This window comes from Manis pentadactyla, chromosome 8 (genome assembly GCF_030020395.1).
Source record: "Manis pentadactyla isolate mManPen7 chromosome 8, mManPen7.hap1, whole genome shotgun sequence".
NCBI lineage: Eukaryota > Metazoa > Chordata > Mammalia > Pholidota > Manidae > Manis > Manis pentadactyla.
Genome location: NC_080026.1, coordinates 120,051,165 through 120,059,009, shown reverse-complemented (window position 1 = coordinate 120,059,009; position 7,845 = coordinate 120,051,165). Strand labels below are relative to the sequence as shown.

Sequence of the window (7,845 nt, the reverse complement as noted above, 5' to 3'; positions counted from 1 at the left end):
CAGTTAATAGAAAGTTAAGGCTTTCTTATTTCTTACAGTTATGGAGTCTGGGAAGTCCAGATCAAAGAGCCAGCAGATTTGATGTCTGGTAAGACCCCTCCTTCCTGATTTGCATAAGGCTGCCTTCTTGCTGAATCCTTACACAGCTGAGAGATCATCTCTCTTTGTCTCTTCTTTTGGGTGCACTAATCCCATTCATGAGAGCTCTACCCTTATGACCTTATTACCTCCCAGAGGCCCGACCTCTAAATACCATCACTTTGGGGGATTAGGGCTTCAAAATATGAATTGGCAGGGGATCCACTAACATTCAGTTCAGAGCGTAAACTTCTGCGTTAACCAGATTGGCCTCATGGTCTCTTTGCCTCTGTTCAGGCTGTTCTCACGACCTGCAACTTGATCCATCTCATCTAAATAAGCATCAGCAAAACGGTGATGTAACTGAGGCTTTCTGTGGATGGAAGCCTTTTCAATAAGCCTGGAGAGATAAGCATAGACCACAGCTGTATTTGTCAACAGCTGCTGATGTTTTCTAAGAAGGTAAGATGCCAGCACATGAAAAGCACACAGGGCTGAGGCAGCGGCAGCTCGTTCCACATGTTCAATCACGTGCTGAAAATCAGTGCCTTCTTCATAAGTGAATTGTTCTCCAGAAATGATCAGATTGCTAATGTTTGAAAGAGCATTTGTTATTAATAGCTTAAAGTCAAGAGGTCTACCTTTGTAGGTTTCAAGAGAGTCAATGAAAAATTTGGTTTCTTCTAACATTTTGGGTTCAAAAAAACTTTTGGCCGTATCCCAAACTGTGAAAGCTAATTTTCTGTGATCAATCCAACCCCAGCCACATCTGGAATTGAATAGGCCTCCCTATCATCTTCATTGATAAAGGAAGGCATGGCCTGTCTGCAAAAATTTCACTTCACTACATCATAGCCATTTAAAACCGCAGTTGACATACCTCCCAGATTGAAACTAAATATTAACAGCCCTTGGAAACAGTGAGAAAGACAGTGAATTTAAAAGGGTTTGAGGGGCACCATACCTGTGTTTCTCGTTGTCCCCAAATGCTATTAACAGGTTCACTTCAGATCCCAGGCTGCCATCAAATCACAATTTATAGTCAATAATTAGGTTTTCTCTCTCATTGGGCTGCAATTCTCTAAGAATCAGGTTGTGTCTGCCTTCTTCACCTCTTCATCCCCAGTCCCTGCAAGACCCTGGCTTATTGCATATCAAAAATATCTTGTGAGGACATTGTAATAAAAGAAACAAAAGGATACTTCTGGAACCCAAAAACAAGTCACAGAGTTGGGCCTTAGGAAGGACTTGAACCAAGACTGCAAGAGTTCAGGAACTATGGATGAGTCTCTCCTCTCCTTCTTTCTTTAAGCTCATCTTTGCAGAAGCAGGCTGGGGAGATCTGGTTTGAGCTGTACTGAACTTACCAGGGATGAGTGACAGTTCACCACTACATAAGAAGAATTGAACCAGATCTTTTTAATTCATCTAGGTAACCATCTCTTGCAAGCACCAGACTCACCTATGTGCACATATACTGTCCATTTTCATCGTTTCATATCAATTCAATTCTGTGCGACAAAACTGCCAGTGTAAGGTTGATATTTCAAGTATTAAAATCCAATTTGAAGTTAATACTCTTAAAAGCAATGTCCTTTCTGGCTGTTTAAAATATATTTTAGAAAAATCAAAGTAGCTTCCAAAAAGGTCTCTTTATATACAGAGAGAGACTATTGCTAAAGGAAAAAACAAGAGAGGGAAGGGGGAAGGATAAATATGGCATGTTTTATTCCCATTCCATTTCACAAGTTTTTACTGAATTTCCCATATCTGTGGGGAAGTACTGTGCAGAACAGTTTGTGGGATACAAAGAGATAAATGACATAGAGTTCCCACTCTAGGATCTCACAATATAATGGATAAAAGATACAAGAACCTAGGTAGTCCTAATTCATGGCAGGCTGTAAAACATGCTTGGATGCAGGGAGGAGGGTCCGAATAACCCTACAAAGAGAGTCTTGCTCCTGAGGAAAGGACAGAGATTTCACACCAGACATGGAAGAACACAGAATTGAAGATTATGTTGAAATCGAAATAGATTTTTGTTTTCCTCATAGCAAGTCTAGTAGTCTAGTAAAAGCCCCAAGTGATAAGTTCAGTCATCACATATCAAGTAAACATTTTTATTAAATGCTTACCTGAAATTTTATTATATGTTCATTTGTAAGAGCAAACATAATGTTTCATCAATTCTCTTAAGGCATTTCACTAATCAAAAATGTGACTACAACATAATGAAACTGAGTTTTTAAACATATATGCCTGAATTTATGCATTTATATTATAACTTGTTATTTTCATCTGTAAAATGGGAATTAATACTTGCTATAGAGGTCTCATACTATGTAAAGCCCTTGAATTTAAGTCTATTAAAAAAAACAGGCTCTTAGTAAAATGTACTTGCAAATTCTCTTTTTATAGAATGCTCCATTCCTAGGGCTAAGGGCAGTTAGATTTTTTTTTTAAGTGCCATTAACAAAACAAAGCATATTTACTTGTGTCACTTTCCTTTATGCTGTTGCCTAGCAGTCTCCAAATTATTCCATCCTCACCACAGGACCATCCCTATCAACCATCTTCTAACTTCTTTGAATGCAGCTTTCCTGCTTTCCAAACTTTATCAATAATCGCCTTTTCAAAATATAATTCCCAGTTTTTTGCTCGTAGGGTTGGCCCTGCCTTCAGAGTTGAACAAAATATTTCTCTGCAATTAAGTCCAAAGTTGTAATCCATATATGTCTAAATGAAGAAGAATTTAGCATCTGTCAGATGTCTAATCCAATATTACTAAACCCCATGCACAAAATGTTTGGCAGATTCTAAATTGAGAAACATCTGTAGTAAGAAAATACAAGCACCTTTAATGTGTCTGCTATAGCTGAGACATCATTGTTAAGAATGGCATAAGCTAACAACAGTCAGAGGATGCAGGGGCTGAGTGTGAGGCCCCTTAGAAGAACAAGAAGAATCACTTTGGATTTTATTTTCAGTAGTAGTAAATAAATCAGTAGATGTCAGCCCAACATTTGTGAAAAACTGGAGGCCCACACTGGCTCTGGCTCCAGCTGTCTCTTTGGGGCAGCCCCTGTGTGGAGCACCTGGGCCCATACCTGTTCTAAGTCCACTGTTCCCCCTAGGGTGGCATTGGCATGGTGCACCCTGGGAGACTACCTGCTTCAGCACCACCCAGCCAGCCAAAGCTGCCAGGTACATGCTGTTTATACAGGGCATGTTCCTACATTAAACGTCCCCTTCAGGAATGGAAGAGGTAGTTCTTCTGCCTAATTCATGAATGTCAAATGAAATGAGAAAGAGGAAAATGTTCCAAACAAAAGAACAAGATAAAACCCAGAAAAAAACAATTTATAAGTAATTTACTTATAAAGATTTCAAAGTAATGGTCATAAAGATACTCACTGAACTCGGGAGAAGAATGGAAGAACACAGTGAGGACTTCATCAGAGAGTTAGAAAACATAAGACAGTCCAAACAGAAGTCACCAACTTTAAGAATACAATAAATGAACCAAAAAATACACTAGAAAGGATCAACAAATTAGATGATACAGAAGAATGATCAGTGGTCTGGAAGACAGAACAGTGGAAATCTCCCAATCAGAACATCAAAAAGAAAAAAAAGTAAAAAGGAGAATAGTTTAAGGGACCTGTAGAACAATATCAAGCATACTAACATTTGCATTATAGGAGTCCCAGAAAGAGGAGAGAAAGAATGGGGCAGAAAACATATTTGAAGAAACAATGACTGAAAACTTCCCTAACCTAGGGAAGGAAAAAGACATCCAGGTCCAGGAAGCACAGAAAACTCCCAAGATGAACCCAAAAAAGATCAACATCAAGACATGTTATAAAATGGCAAAAATTAAAATAAGAGAAAATCTTAAAGGCAGCAAGAGAAAAACAGTCACATACAAAGGAAACCCCATAAGACTTCCAGATAATTTTTCAGCAGAAACTGTGCAGGCCAGAAAGGAATGGCAAGATATATTTAAAGTTCTGAAAGGGAAAATTTTACAACCAAGAATATTCTACTGGCAAAGTTATAATTTAGAATTGAATGAGAGATAAATAGTTTTACAGAAAATCGAACGTTAAAGGAGTTCATTACCACCAAACAATCTTACAAGAAATGTTAAAGGGCTTTCTTTAAGTGAAAAAGGACCATAACTACAAATAAATATTATATATATATATATGAAAGGAAAATCTCCCTGGTAAAGGCAAATATATATTAAAGTCAATAAATCAACCACTTAAAAATTTAGTAAGAAGGTTAAAAGACAAAAGCATTAAAATCAATTATCAGTACAATAAGTAATTCAGGTATACCAAAATAAATAGGATTTCAAAAAAAAAAAAAACACCATGGGGAGGAATAAGATGTAGTGGTTTTAGAATGTTAGAAACTTGGGCAGTACATGTGATAAACTCAGTTTTATAGGTAAGCAAGTGCTAATAACAAAACATTATCTCATCAACACTGCCTGTCTGAGGAATAATTCCATAGCAGATCTGGGAATTAATCTGAAGAGGAACATAGATCTTTTTCTTTAAAACTGCCTATTCATATATATTTTGGCACTGCATGTTATATTAAAAGATGTTTAAACAAAACCCCAAAAAACTTTTATTAGCTGTAACATTAGGTCATATCAACAGATCAGTGGTTATCCAGGGCTTCTAATTACATGAATAGAATCATCCTTGATCACAAGAAATGATTGATGAACATACCTTTATTTTTGGCTATAACAAAAATAATGTAAAAAAGAAAACCTCACATATCTCTGTTTCTCAAACCACTAAAACATCATGCTTAAAAATAATTAAAAGCAGGTGGAAAAGTACTTCCAGAATGAGGTAGTAAGAACATGGAAAATTTTCTCCCTCATAAAAGCAATAAGAACACTGGAAATGTTATAAAAATAAACTTTTCTGGAACTCTGAAAATGAACTAAAAGCTTTCAGCAAGGAAAGGAACATTTATCTAAGAAAAAAATGACTGAGTTGCATTTTCAACAAAAAAAATGTGATACATATGAAGTAATAGGAAATGTGTAAAATAACACTCCTTAGTTTTCATAGGATTAAAAATGTCAATAGAAACCATCCCTGAGGATGCTCATGTATTGGACTTACTAACAAAAACTAAACCAATTATCCAAAGAATTGATTGAAGACATGTTTAAAGAACTAAAGGAATGATGAAAATGATGTCTCACCACATAGAGAATACCAATAAAGAGATGAATGAGATAAAAAAATCAACTAGATCATGTAATTTAAAAGCCAATAAATAATATTTAAGTAAATAGTACATCAAATTTGAGATGGCAGATTAAAAAAATAGCAAAATTGAAGATAAATTGAGATTACCCAGTTTGAGAAATATTAAAAAAAATAATGAAGAAAAATGAACAGACTTAGAAACCTGTATGACACCAAACATTCCAACTTTCATAATGAGAGAATTAGGAAAAAAGAGAGAAAGGAAACAAAGAGTATTTGAAGAAATAATTGTTGAAAACTTGCCAAATTTGAGGAAAAACAATCTCCAAGACCAAGAAGCTCAACAAACTTCAGTAAGATAAACACAATGTATCAACAGAGATATCATAATCAAACTGTCAAAAGAAAAAAGGAAAACACCAAGAATCTCAACAGCAACAAAAAATACAATTCATTACGTACTAGGGATTCCCAATGAGAACCTTATTAAAAATGATGAAGGTGAAAAGGCAGTGTGATGACATATTCAAAGGGTTATAAGAAAATGATGATCTAGTATTCCAGACTAGATTGTTTTAAGAATTTTAATTTCTGGAATAAACATTAATTTTAAAAATGAATAAATATAGTAAAGAAAAATATAAATGACTTGAAATGGCACACAAAAAATATGTGCTTAACATAAACAAGGCAATAAAAAGGAGTGAGGACCAAAAAGATATGAAATGCATAGAGAACAAAAAGCAAAATAGCAGAAAACTCCATTCATATCAATAACATTAAATATGAATGGATTAAACAATCCAATCAAAAGGCAGAGATTGTCAGATGTGATTTTTTTCTAATTCCAAAAATATGCTGTATAAAAGGGACACACTTTAGATTCCAAGACAAAAATGTTTGAAGATTGAAGGATGGAAAATAAGATAAAAAATGTAATAGCAACTTTAAGGGACTGGAATAATTATATTAATGTCAGACAAAGTACACTTTATGAAAAAACATGTCTAGAGACAAGAAATACACTTTATAATGATAAAAAGAGTCAATAAGAAAGGCAGCAATTATAGACATATGCCTAACAGATGTATACCTAAAACTTACTGATTTGAAGTGAGAAATAAAAATTTAGCAAGAGTTTGAGATAAAACCTACCTTCCATAATTCACAAAATATCTAGTTAGAAGATCAATAGAGGACTTAACACTATAAACCAATAAGACCTAACAGATGTCAATAGAAAAATTCACCCAATTGCAACAAGAGTAACTATTCTTCTCAATGGCATAAAACATTATCTAGAATAGACAATAGCTGGCCATAAAACAAAAGTTAACTTGATAAAGTTAAAAATGTTGAATTCATAAAATATATATTTTCTTACCACAATGGAATTAAGTTATAAATAAATAACAAAGTTTGGAACATCCACAAATATATGATATTTAAACAACATACTCCTATGCACCTGATGGGTCAAAGAAGAAATCAAAGGAAAATTACAAACATACTTCAATATGAGTCAAAATGAAGACACAACATAACAAAACTTTTGAAATGCTGTGACATCAGTGCTTAGGGGGAAGCTGATCACTATAACTTCCTGTATTTTAAAAAAAAAACAGTTTTAGAGACAACTTAACTTTCCACCTTAAAAAAAACTTGGAAGAGGAAATCAAACTCACAGAAAGTAGAAGGAAGGATATAATTATGACTTGAACAAGAAAATGAAATACTAGTTTCCTCTCCCTTTTCAGGGTCTGAAGCCTTCCAAGTGATTCTAGTGTGTATCTAGCATAAAAAAACAATTGGCTACACAAGACTTATCTTGTGAATAAGGCCAACACTGTCCATTCAAAGGCTGAGAAGAGTAAAGAAAAAACCCCAAAGAAAAGTTAGGCTAGTATCTCGCCACATAGAGGAACAATTAATGCTTAATGTAAAAATGAGGTATATCCACCATTTTGAGGTGAACATATATGTACACCTTCTTCCTCTTGTTATACTTGCATATTTCACCAATAAAGGGCAAAAGGAATGATAAGATCTCTCGTGGACTTCAATAAGCAAACAATTCAGCAAGTCAAACAGTCAGAGATTTAGGAGTCTGCACCTAGAGAATAATTTGGTGGTTATCTCCCACTTGCTTTCGAGTAGTTACTATCTCTATACTAAACATTAAATGATAGAGAGAGGCCTTTATTCCAGGGTGTGCCTTGATAGCTTGTATTCTCTCACAGAGTTCTGTCTGTAAATTCACACTGTCTTCATGTTCCTTTTTTACTTTTTTTTAATTAAGGTATCACTGACATACAATCTCATGAAGTTTTCCTAAACATAATGGCCCTAAATCCCCCTTCTCCCTCCCTTCCCACCCCATTTCCTTTGGCAACCCCTAGTTTCTTCTTGGAGTCTGTAAGTCTGCTGCTGTTTTGTTTCTTCAGTTTTGCTTTGTTGTTATACCGCACAAATGGTTTATTTCACTGAGCAAAATATCCTCTAGCAACATCCATGTTGTTGC

General features: G+C 34.9%; 1 pseudogene; it reads right to left on the bottom strand.

Annotated features, from left to right (window-relative positions):
• Positions 1-315: 315 nt before the first annotated feature.
• On the bottom strand, positions 316-3,291 carry LOC118919064 (vitamin D 25-hydroxylase-like; annotated as a pseudogene).
• Between the last annotated feature and the right edge of the window lie 4,554 nt (positions 3,292-7,845).